The following is a 12,734-nucleotide window of genomic DNA, read 5'->3' as shown; positions in this document are numbered from 1 at the left end:
CAGCACCTGGTCTTCCTGGGTGGTCTTCCATCCAAGGACTAACCAGCCCGACCCTGCTTAAGCTTCCGAGATGAGACAGATGAGACGAGATCGAGATCGAGCATGTGGCATGGCCGTAGATGGCATCTGATGTTAACTCCAGCCTTGTCACTCAGTATTCAGAGGCCAAGAGTACTCTAATTTTACTCTCTGGGCTACATAAAATAAAGCCAGCTCCTAGACACTCACCGAAATGGCCTGGCCCAGTTCAAGGTCATTACCATCCCTTCACCCAACCTGCACAGGGCAACTATGCCAACAGTTTTCCAAAAACCTTCAATCCACTGAATGCACCACCCCCTCCTGAAACTGCCTGTAAGATAACTGCTCTTAGGGAAGGAAGAGAGGTGGAAAAGGAGGAGAAGCCACATAGGAAGACTTCCTGATGGTGGTGGTGGTAGTGGTGTGATGATGGTGGTGGTGGTGGTGACTGATGGTGATGGTGGCAGCGGTAGGTCCAGGTGTCGGGGCTAAGCAGCCCTGGCATAGGAAGAAAGCCTGGTATATGCATTAGGTGGTGTATTTTAAAAAGCACAACTTTTCTTAGCTAGCAAACCTAAATTCACATAGAATCTCTACCACTTGATAGCCCTGTGACCCCAGCAACTTACTCACCTGTTCTGGACCTGTGTTTCAACTGCAAAAATAGTAAAACAAAACAAAAATAAAATGGAAATAAGTTCCTTTCTTAAAGATCTGTTGCAGTGTTTAAATGAGATAGCACAGAAGGCACCCAGGCACAGTGCCCAGCATGCAGGCTGCTCAGTAAATGCAGGTTTTCCCTTCCTTTACTGCCTCTACTTCACCTGCTCTGCTCCCCAGCTTCGTATAGGGAAAGAGTCACTTTCCCCAGATGTGAGTCTTTCCCAAGAGACCCATCAAAAGACCAACTTGGAGGAGCCTCAAGCCCCAGCCCGGCATCCCCCTCCCAAGCTCAGCAAAACATTGGGCGGCTTGGATCAGGAGAGACAACCCAGTTTCTTAGCAACTAACAAGCGCTTCCCTGTAAAGACAAAGACCCTTCACTCAGAATGCTCCCTCCCCCACCTCCCCCTCCAGGTGTCTGATCGCTGTTCAAGAGTGGGGTTAGGGGCTGCCCAACCCCCCAGAGGTCTAAGGGCCTCTTGCCCCACCCTCCTGGCAGTCCTGATATTACCTGTAATTATCTCCCACAGCACCTTTCATCCTGGTGCTAATTACCTTTCCCATTTACCCCCAGGGGCTGCTGGGAGACATGTGAGGTGTACATACACACACGTATGCGCACACACACGCACACACGCGCAAATGCCCTTATTTCTCCTTCCGAGACTCTTGCTCCATTTTAGAGACCAGGAAACTAAGGTTGGAGCAGGTTTCTTGTGGGTTCCCATCTGAGAAACAGGAACTGACAAGGCTGGTTCAGGGAGAGGGGAGGACGGGGTCTCTGAGTATCCCCGGAGGATGAGAGACCAGGAACGAGAAGAGTCTTTTGTGGAAAACCTTGCCAGGACACAGGTCCTGGCTCTGAACACCACCTCAGTGCCACTAGATGCAAGCCGCCCTGCTTAAGGACATTTCAAAGGGAAATGTTTCAATAGAAAAGGAAAAGAAGAGAAAGAGTCAGAAAGAGAAAGAAATAGAAAAGAACAACATGGTCGTCTGGTCTGATGTAGCTGAAACAACCGCTGACTGGCAGTGAAGACCTGATTTAGTACCAGTGCTACCGTTCACTGCTGTGTGAGCCTGAGCAAGTCGGAGGCCTTCTCTGGGCCTCAGTTTCCTCATCTACAAAACAGTTCGGGATAGGTATTCTCTGAGCCCCCATTCTAGCTGAATGTTCTACAGTTCTGTGCGATTATCTGGGGGAATGGTAGAGAAAGCCGCCTCAACCATCCCTTTGGCTGGGAGGTGCACGGAAGCCACCAGAACAGGGGAAAGTGAACATTCTTGGGATTAAGAATGAAAAAGAGCCAAGTTCATTTGGCTACAGGAGCCAGAAAACCCTACCAGGAGGCCCAGGTTAAAGAGGCATTTGCAGCTGTGGGAGCCAGAGACCCTGGGATTTCAGACGAACCTGTTCCCAGAAGCAGCAGCCAAGGACAGAGCTCGTCTTCTCCAGGTTGCAGCCTCAGGAAACCCATTCGGGGACCCCCTATGCGGGGAGGCCGTGGGGGCGCACAGGCCCTACGACGCAGGCCCTACACTGCGTCTGCACTCAGGGACAGAGGGTAGAAATGTGACTCAGGAGTGGGCAGGGCACCGAAGTGCCCCCTATTTTCCTCATGAGCTGGAGTCCCCCTCACTGGCACAAGTCAGCTGGGCAGAGAGGATAGGGTTCAAAGGAAAGAAGCCGAGACTGTCGGAAAGGCAGCCACAGCCGCAGCAGGCCCCACGTCCCAACCTTCATTTTCATTCTCACAAAGAAAGCAGACAGTGTGCCAAGTGGACTTCCCTGAGGGCCTGGGGAGAAGAGCGAGCATGGGAAGTATCCTAAAGGAGTCCAGACGCCTTCCACCCCTCACACACACATGCGCTCACACACGCACACACAGAGAAACAATTGGATGTGCCCATTCCAGACACTATAAAGCAACAGATCCCTTCTACACGCGCTGCGGCTGCGACGCCAGCATGCAGTCAGCCGTTCTCCAGTACTGGCGGAGGCTCGACTGTGTGCTAAGAACAGAAGGGACTCCCAAGAGAAACCTAGAAGGTCTCTGTTCTCCAAAAGCTCTTTCTATGTGGTGGGAGAGAATGTGAACAGACACAGAGACTATCAAGGGTAGTGCGATTGTGAGGCCTGGAAGAGTCCAGCAGCAGAAGAGAGAAGTGGGAAGACAGGCTAAGTAAGTAGGAGAGGGGAGGCGTTCCCGCCAGAGGAATGGAGCAGCCCGTGGAGGGGACCGGGCTCAAGGAGAGAGGCCTGACAGGGCGGCGAGGGTCCCAAAGGAAAGACACGCATGAAGGAAAAACTGGCTGGCCTCTAGCCGGTGCTCCCGCAGGCACACCCATTCGCACCGCCAGCTTTCTAGCCTGTCCTCAGACCCCGACCCGCAGGCAGCACCTGCATCTGCCCACAAGGACACTGGTCACCACTGTCCCGAGCTTGCCTGTCTTCCTCCCCCCATGCCCTGAGAACCAGGCCCTGCCCATCCGCGCACACACAAACGTTTGTGCGCACATTTACACACACCTCTACTATACGCATCCTGCACACATACACTGTAAATACACCAGCCCACACAAAATCACATGGTGTACGCACCCGCTAGACACTCCAGGGTTTCGACTCTGCCAAGCTCTTTCTAGACATCCATGCAAGCTGTGTGCATGTGCATTGTTCAGCCTGGGCAGTCACCAATGTAGGATTTACACGCACATGTGGGCTACATAGATGCGTGCCCGATTCGTTCACAACTTGCATACTCACGAGCCCATATGGACAGACACACCACCCTTTGGATGACACTGAGGACCAAACAAGGCCTAACGCCAACTCTCCCTTTGCAGTCTCCTGATGCAGCAAGTGGATTTTGGGGGGCAGCTGTGGAGGATTCGTGAGTGTGCACAGTTTGAGGGTATTTGGGAAGGCAAGGGGAGGTTCTGGCAGAGGTGGAGAATCAGGCTTTCCCCTGAAGTCCCCAAGGAAGGTACCCAGACACACACACCCAGAGGCCGACCTCTGGGCCCTCATCGCTGGCTGCCAGGCCAGGGAAAGGAGAAGCTAAAAGTGGTCAGTCTGAACTGCTAAATTGGTCCTCAGTGGAGAAGGGGAAACGCGTCAGTTCCCTGGGGAAGTGGCCGAGCCCAGGGTGGCCACAGGCCCCTGGGCTTCTACTCAGATGGAAAAAAAGTTGCTCAAATAGATCTGACGCTTTGTTTTCGAACCCAAAATACCCTGTGGCAGCAGCCGGAAGTGTGACCGCGGGAGGGAAGTGGGGCAAGAGGGGAGGGTTAGTTTGAGTTTCCATTGCAGCGACTTTTTCTTTCATTTGGGGTTTGAAAGAAGCTCTCCGACTGATCTGAGAAAGCATTTGTGCGAGAGGGGAGTGTGGCTCAGAGATTGGGGCAGGGGTACCCACAGCCACAGTCACCTTTGGCCCGCTGCCCTTCCTTCTCCAGAGGCCTCAGGGGGGAAAAAAAAAACAACAACCGTGTCCTCATGCACTGTCAGAACTTTCTCTCAGGCCACCTGGTGGCAGGCAGGAAAGTCGATGGGAAGAGGGGCCCGAGGCCAGGGACAAAAAGCCAAGTCGCAGGTGACTTCGCCTTCAGAGACCTAACTTCTTTAGTGGACTTTGATGCAATCGTTTAACTAAAGATCTTATTTACACAACATTTCTTCAGAGATCATCCAATAAATTAGCTGGACTACAGCACAGACCCACATATTCCGATTCGGGATTTTAACGTTCAGTGGCACTCATGCTAACTCCAAACTGTAAGGATTGCGGGGGTGGGGGGAGGGGAAGCACGGCTATCAAGCAGGACTTTCAGCATGCACCCCCCTCTCGTCCTTATGCTGACGTGCGTATTTTTTCTTCATATCACTTATCACCACCTCGTATATGTTTACTTATTGCCCATCCCCATCCTGAACGCTCATCAGATCTCAGAGTCTCCCCACAGCAAGAGCTCAGGCGGTTTTCCTTACTGCTGGGATTTCAATGCCTGACGCGCAGTTGGCACACAATAGGTAATTGTCAACTGTTGAAAATGATCAGGACACAAAGGTCATCAAACAGGTCTATGGCTTCATGGGGTCTTGGTAATTCAAAAACCCTGAGGCCTGCTGCACAGGCCACTGGTGCTGGGTAGGGGTGGAGTGGGCTGAGGCGGGGGAACAATGGGAATACAACACAAAAATCGGAAGTGCTTTGGGACCTCCTGGACGGTTCAGCAGTGGAGGGTGGCAGGCAGACATTTATCAAAGCATTACACAAATAAATGTAAAAAAGTAAGATTAAGGCAATCTAGGAGTAGTGTTTGGGGTGTCACCTGGAACGGGGGCATCAAAAAAAAGGAGTAAGTGGTAACTGAACTTCAGGACTTCGTGGTCCAGGAGAAAACGGCCGGGCTGCGGGCGCCGCGGGCGAAGGGCATGGGGCTCCTGGGACTTGGCACCCGGGCGCCGCCGGATTCGTACTAGCGGCCCCCGGGCCTGTGAACCCGGCTGCAGTTCAGAGGCGGACGCGCGCCCTTGGTCCCTGGGTGATATTTATCTGCTTTTAATGACGGCAGGGTAATCACCCTAATGAAGAACTCCTCCGGGCTCGGGGCAGCCAGACTGCGATGAGGAAAGCCGCCGGTGACTCACCCTGACTGTGCCTGGAGCCGGCTGCTACTGGGCACGAAGGGCGTCCGCTTTCCTGCTCCGCGCGCCCCTCCAGAACCGCCCCCGGGTCGCGGGGCGGAGGCTGGCAAAGCCCTCGCTACTCCCAGACCCCGCCAGCAGACCCGACGCGCCCACTGCCACCCTTGGAAAGGCCCACACTGAGACTTCTTGCTCTGCCCCTGCATGGGTCTCTGGCGTCCCCTCCCCACTCAGGACCTCGGCTCCCCAGCTGCCTGCGTTTGGGAGGGGGCCACGCTCTGCTGTGCTCAGGCACCCCTGAGAATTCCTAGCTCTGCTGGGCTTTGCATCCACTCTCCTAACCACGCTTTCTCCGCCAGTGCCTCAGTTTCCCCGACTGAGTAGCAGTAGTTCAAGATTCTCCACACCACCCCCCACCCTGCCCCCGGGTGGCGGGAGCATTAATTACAGTTTGTTCCTGGCTTTGAAGATGAAAAATGCCAAGGATCATTACCACTCAATTAACGGGGCTATTACCACTTGAGTTTATGTCTGATGAATCCTGCCCTGCCCCCAGCCTGGGATCTATGTTGCCCCAGACTCTTCAAGCTCCATCTTTCTCCTGGATTTCACACCCCCGAGTTATCCCCATTCCTATTCCTGCTAATAGCATCTGGAATGGGGCCTAGTATAGTGTCCGGCACATTCATTCTTCAACAAATATTTGTGGGGCACTCCCATAAGCCAGGTGCGAGCTGGGGATGTAGCAGTGCAGGGCACAGCCCCAAGCCCCTGCTGTCCTGGAACTCACATTCTAGTAGGTGCCCAGATGTCCGATGGGATCTAGCACATCCAGACCTAGTGCTGCCTCCCTTCTTCCCTTCTAGAATTCCTCACTCATCCATACAACAAACCATAGCCAGGCCTAGACCAAGCACTGAGGAAGAAGTCCTGAAAAAACAATCCTAATAGGTTCTAGTTTCACAAATGGAAAAAAAGTAAGCATGAAAATGAGGTGGGGGGATCACAGCTCCTTGCGCAAAACGCTCCCTCCCCTACTCACCCCTCTGCTCTGCTCCCCTCCTCAAGGCCTTGATTAAGCCCTCCTCCCCCAAGTCAGGCCTTCCCCTCTCCCTGAACAGGTCCCTCCTGCCAGCCAGCAATGGTCCTTCCCCCTCCGAGCTCCCTGCCTGCACCTCCTTTGAGACACTGTGTTTTGTATATGATCACTTCCACCAGAGCCTCGTTCCCCCACCTCCCTTTAAACTGTCTGCCTGCGCAGGGACTGACAGCGGGATCCCAGTCTCGAGTCTGTTGCCTCCATGAAGACTGCACAGGAAGTGCTCCCTACATGTTTGTCTTATTGAAATGAGAGAGCTAAGTCCTGGACCTAGGAGCCCAGCACCACGAAATGGAATTTGAGTGGATAAGGGACCTCCATCCTGTGGGGGGCGGACTGTCAGTGCTGGGGCGGTAGAAACAAAAGGACCAGGCGGGAAGGGCCAAGTGGATCTAGCTGCTCCTTAAATCGACCATGTTTCAGAATTACCAAAGTGGACATTTGAATTGGGTCAATAAATTCTGATGGAGCACCTGCTGCGGACAGGCACAGGGGTGGTACAGGGGAGACAAAGAGGAATAAGACTCAGTTCCTCCCCTTTGGGGAGCTTGATACCATCTCTCATCTTCCAGTAACTTTCTGGGTAACCTCGAGCCAAATAATTCTGCAGTGTCTGAGGTGGGGTGGGGAAGGGATCGTGCCCCTTCTCCTTTCCCACCCGCCCTGAGCCCTGGCAGGGAAGCTCACACTGATTGACAGACTTCACTGCTACGTGTCCTCAGCCCTCAGGTGACAGGATGGGGCCTGGGACAACATCGGCCTTTACCCCCATGGCTGTAAAAAGCATTTCATTTTCTAGGAGAGTTATGGCATGACAAAGGTAGCCATCTTAGGCCTTGCCTAAGCCATCTGGTGAAAGAAGATGCTAATACAACTGAGGAGCTCAGATTCTGGGCCCCAAAGAGTCATTAACTGCTTTTCCCTGTATCCCAGGTTTTCGACTGCATAGAACAGCGAAGAACCGAAAAGTTTGTCCCTGATAGATGAAGCAAAGGGCTTGTTCGTTTGAGGCTGAGGAGGGTCCTGAGGCTGGGTGGTAATAAGAGACAAGGATCTAAAGACTACAGTTCTCTCTGGTTCCCCAAAGGTTTTTCTTACAGAGCAAGGAGGAGAGGAACCTGCCAGCCTCTTGGGTCCAGCCCCTGTCCCATGGGTGAAGCCTGCCCCCCAGCAAGAGGCTGGTTGTGGGGAGAGCAATAGGGAGAACCTGCTCTCGTAACTTTTCTCTCATCTCTCTCCCTCCTTTTCTCTCTCTCCTTCTTTACTCTCCTTGACTGCCTCTCCCTCAGTCCCCCCACATTCACACTTTTTTCTGGTTCATTTCAGATGACAAAGTTCCTCTTTCCAAAAGCATCCCCCAAGAGTCCTTTCTGCAGAGACACCATCCTTTCCCAGCTGAGTAGGGGGCTGTCCCACAGTGGCCCCCAGGGGCAATGACAGGCCCTTTGAGCACATGACTCCACTTTCCCTCCCAGAACCCCTGAGCTAAGACAGAAAGGTTCCCATTACAAGCTCTCAGCCCCTGACCTATCCCTCCTCTCCACTGAAGATCCCAGCCCAAACCCTACAGAACCCCAAACTTGATTCAGAATGAACGCTGAGACAAGTCTCCCAACCTTCACTGCAATAGGATTCAAATGTGTGGGTTAACAGAGCTAGGAGGGATTTAGAGGTAGGTTATCAAGTCCAGTCCCTACCAGAAGCCCAAGAACGAGAGGGCCAGACCCAAAGTCACTTAGATGATTTATGGCAGAAACCAGAACTCCTAATTCCTGGACCAGAGTTTATACTTTCCTTAATTTTTCCAACTCTCACCTTCTATCTAAGATCTTCCCTCCCTGCTCCAGCCCAGCCTGGCCCTGAATACCCACCCTCTGGACAACTGCCCTCATCCCCGACCCCATAGCAGTTACTCATTGCCTTGGACTTATGTGTGAAGAGGTGTCTCCAGGACCACTTTTGGTCCCCCCGCCCCCACAAGTGTACTGTGTAACCGGCCTTTCTCTTTTTAGTCATCAGACTCTCCCAAAATTGCTTGAAGTGTGATCGAAAACACTCCAGTTCAACATGATTATAATGAATTAGTTTGAATTTAGCCACAAGCAGGTGTTTAAAATGGAAGCGTGTGATTGGCTGGGGGACGAACTTGCGGCCTCTGAGACAACTTAGGGCAGTGGGACCTGAGCTCAGAGCAGCACAATTTCCATTCCACCAAACACTGCTCTCCCTGACCTCCCTGAGTGCTGTACCTCCTTACTGTCTCCTGGGAAGAGGCTCCTCCCCTATTCTCTGCTGAGTCTCAGGGGTGCCAAGAGGCAATACTACAGCTAGCCTTTCTTCTACTCCATTGCCTTCATAGATTTTACACCTAGCTCTCCTCTTACCGACATCTGCCATTTCATTTCTTTCTCCCGATGGCCATAATGGGGGCAAAGGGCAGGATTCAGAGCAATAGTTTCGGCGTCACAAGGCCCTGAGTTCAAATCTCAGCTCAGCCACTTTCTGAGTTATCCTCCAACTAACTACTCAGACTCTTTCCAATGCCTTACATACTTCATTTAAAAAAAGTATGGAGGGAACAGCCCTAAAAGCTCACAGGATTGTTGTAAAGGATGAAGAAAATGAAGTATGTCCCCATCATCCCATCTTTTATGAGTACAGAAGCTCTGCAAGTGTGAAGCCTCTAGCAGTCTCTACCCGAAGCTCAGCTCCAGCTCTGAGCCAGGAACTCCACCCTCAAAAGTCGCCATTGCTGTCAACGATATGTCCCTTTCACAAGCTTCTAGGCAAAAACCAACTTGCCTCAGAGCTGGCTGTCATTACCAAAGAAATGGTAGTGATGTCTAGAGCACCAAGGAGATTCCGCCAGTGACCTGCTCTTCTCCTATGTGGCACCCCAAACTGGAAAACAACTGAAGACCCTTGAGAGAACTGTCATTCAAGAGCAATTCCACCAGGGTGGGCCCTGTACATAGGTATCTGGCATAATTTGAGGAACCCCAGACACTCTCTGTGTCCCAAAACTCCCACTCTGTCACTGGAATGGACATCCCACAATTAGACCTTGTTCCACCAGCACTTATGAGCACCTATCATTTTCCAGACATCCTGCTAAGCACTAGGCCTAATTCCTTCGGGTTATATATTACCCTCTCTAAGCATTTTCTTTTAAAATGCAAGTACCCTCTGAGAAGGGCAATACAGTAAATCATCAATATCCCTGAATTAATTGGGGGTTTCTTTCCTGTAAAACAACAGAGAAGGCCTGGACACCTTTAGCGAAAAGGAAAGCTAAAGTTCAGAGGGCAGAAGTGAGTGCAGAACAAAGGAGCAAGACAGGGCAACAAACCAGCCTCTTTCTAGGGCCACATCTCCTTCCTTTATCCTTTCTCCGAGACATCCACACACACTGCCTCCATAAGCAGCCAAAATACCCACAAATGCAGGTGGTGAGGCTACCTGGATTCAAGGGAGAGCAGCCAGGGGGACTGGGCAGCTTCGGTCCTGCTGCAGAGGGGCCCCGGCCTGCCTTTCTTCACCAACTCCAAGATGAGGATGCCCTGAACCAGTGCCTACTTGCTCCCTAAGAAGTCCAAGGCTTGGAGTTCAGGTAATTGGGCCCTTGGCAATCTCATCTCAGCCTGCCAATAAAACAATCACCCCAGCCCCTGTCCAGGAGGGAAAGAGGAAAAAAGGTGGGAGAGAAGAAAAAGTTTTTTTATTCCCTATGCTGAATTCAAGGCTTGGCGATCAGAAAGGAGAGTGCTATTAGTCTACAAGCAGCCACTCCAAATACCCCACCCCCTACTCCATATCCAGAGTTGTCCCCTCCTGCCACAGAACTCTGGCCTCCATCTGCCACCATCATGCAGCATGACAGGGGACGCCTGTGTGGGCTGAACCTGAGCAGAGGCAGGCAGTGAGAACCTATGTTTGCAGAGGCAAGCTTACCCCGGCATGGCTCCTTCCACGGCAAGGATGGAAGGAAGTGCACCAGAATCTCCTGCCCCACCTTCAAATCCACAGCCACCCACCAAAAAAGTCTACAAGGGTGCTCCAGAGTGTTAAAGAGCAACTGGGTGACTCCTTTGTACCCTGCCAATTTCACCAGCAGCACTCCTGCAGAGTGAATACCGATCCTTAATCACCTCTGTGTTGGTGCAGGGCCCCGCGGGTACCTGACACACAAATAAGACTTTCCCTTTCCTCCTAAATAATAAACATTAATACTTCTAGCATATGATCACACTGGTATGGGATGGAGTTCCATAGCTGGCCCTTTTTACTGTCTACCTCACTTACTCCCAAGGCCCAAGGGGAAAGGGCTTTTCCGTCGCACAGTAGGGTGGGAGAGAATATAGTTTAACAGTAATAATTGCCATTCACTGAGTGCTTGCAAGGGGCCTAACATAAGTACTCTATGGAGATTATCTAAATTAATCTTCCTAAGGGACAGGTACTATTATTATCCCAATTTACAGACAAGGAACCGGGCTAAGAAAGAAATTTGTCCCAGGTCACGCTGAAGTTTTAATGAATAGTTATTTAATTGAATTGAAGGCATCCATTTTATATCAAGGACTCATAGGAAGGTGGGGAAAGGCATTTGCCCCCTCCCCCCAAAAAACTATTTAATCTCACCAACGTGTAAGCAGGCAGTGCAGCAGGAAGGCAAGCCCTACGTGCTTCTCCTCGGGTGCAACAAGTCCAGCTAGCCTAAAAGTGTTTGGGGGCCATCTCTGGAGTGGCTACACTCCTCCCCCGTCTCTGGGGCCCTGGAAACTCTCAAGGATCCCAAACACTCCCACCTCCTCCGCCTTTCCTATCGCGGGCCCCTACCGAACAACACTGGGGGTTCTAGCTCCTCACTCTTCCTCCTCTGATGGGGAGAGGTCTCAACAGATGGGGAGGGGTGCAGCACCGTGGAGTTCTCCCGAGCCGAGCGGGCAGCCTGGAGGTCTATTTCCTTCCCGCCACCCCCGCAGGCTGAGCTGTGCCTCGAGCGGGGAAACGTGGGCACTGCAGTCAATATTAGGGCTAGCGGATCACCCAAGGCCGCGGACCTCACAGCATCTCCCGGCTCCCGGCAGGAACCCGCGCAGACCCCGCCACTCCCGGGTGCACGCGCAGCAGGAGGTGATGCAGAGGGGCTCGCACTGGGACTGGAGCGGCCGAAGCTCGCGCGTCGCCGCCGCTCCCCGCCTCTTCCCTACTGCCAGGCTCTATGGCCAGAGGCCGGAGCCGCTGGCTAATATTTCACGCCCCCCAGACCGCCTCCCTAGGTGACGCTACAGCCTGTGCGGTTCCTTTAAAGGCTGCGGGTTCCGTTCTTCCCTTTTCCACTGGATGCCAAAATATGCAAATCCGGGGACCGGAATCCGCAGCCAAATCGAGAAGAAGGGGCGCGGCCGGCGCGTCACCGGATCCGCTCCTTGTATGGCTCTTCCCGGCTTGGCTCGCCGCCCCGCGACCCTCCTTGCAGCCGCCACGGCCCCTCCCGCGCCCAGCCCGGCTCACACTACCGCCCACGCCCCCGGGCTGGCCGCTCGCCGCCCCCCCCCTCCCGGGAGGGAGCTGGGGGCGGAGGCGCTGCACGCCCTGATTCCGGCCGGAGCCGGGACCGCTGCAGAGCACTCGCTCCCCGCGCCGCGCGGGCGGAGGAGAGCCCGGGGGCACAGTGCCTCCCCGGTATAGGTGTGGGGATCCTGGCGGGAGTGGAGGCAGGGTGGAGAAGGGGCTCGCGGGCGGCGGGAATCCCTCCCCTTCTTAAGAACCAGAGAAGATCCGGGGGAGACCGGGCCCTCCCACCCCCAGTTCTCCACCGAGTGAAGTGGAGGGGAGGGAGCGAGGTTGTCATCCACCCCCATCGCGACGTGCAGCTCGGGAGTTCCTCCCACGCGTCCCCGGCCCGCGTGGCCCTCCCACGGCGTGAGGCCCGGGGATCCTCTCTTCCTCCTTGTCAATACTCCCACTCCCCCTGAGAAATCCACGTTCCCCCAACCCGACTCCCCAGCGGGGGACGCGGGATTCACCGCGCCCACGCGGCCACCGAGGAGGGAATCCTCCCACGCCAAGCCCGTGTGATTCGGGGTCGCTCCCCCACGCTCCCTTCCTCTCCTCCCCCTCTCCCGGGCCCGGCCGCGCGCGCTCCAGGAGCAGGCCTCAGGGAACATAGCCGCCCCCGGGATCTGCTGCCGCTCCAGGAGGTGACGGCGCTCTGGGTCGGCAAACGGGCGGCCCTTGACCGCAGGGCGACGGCAGGCAGCGGTGGGGACAGCCTTGTGGAAGGCAAGGGGGCGG

This window comes from Pteropus medius, unplaced genomic scaffold (assembly GCF_902729225.1).
Source record: "Pteropus medius unplaced genomic scaffold, Ma_sr-lr_union100, whole genome shotgun sequence".
Lineage (NCBI taxonomy): Eukaryota > Metazoa > Chordata > Mammalia > Chiroptera > Pteropodidae > Pteropus > Pteropus medius.
The sequence above is the reverse complement of the archived record's forward strand: the minus strand, read 5'-3'. Positions refer to the sequence as shown.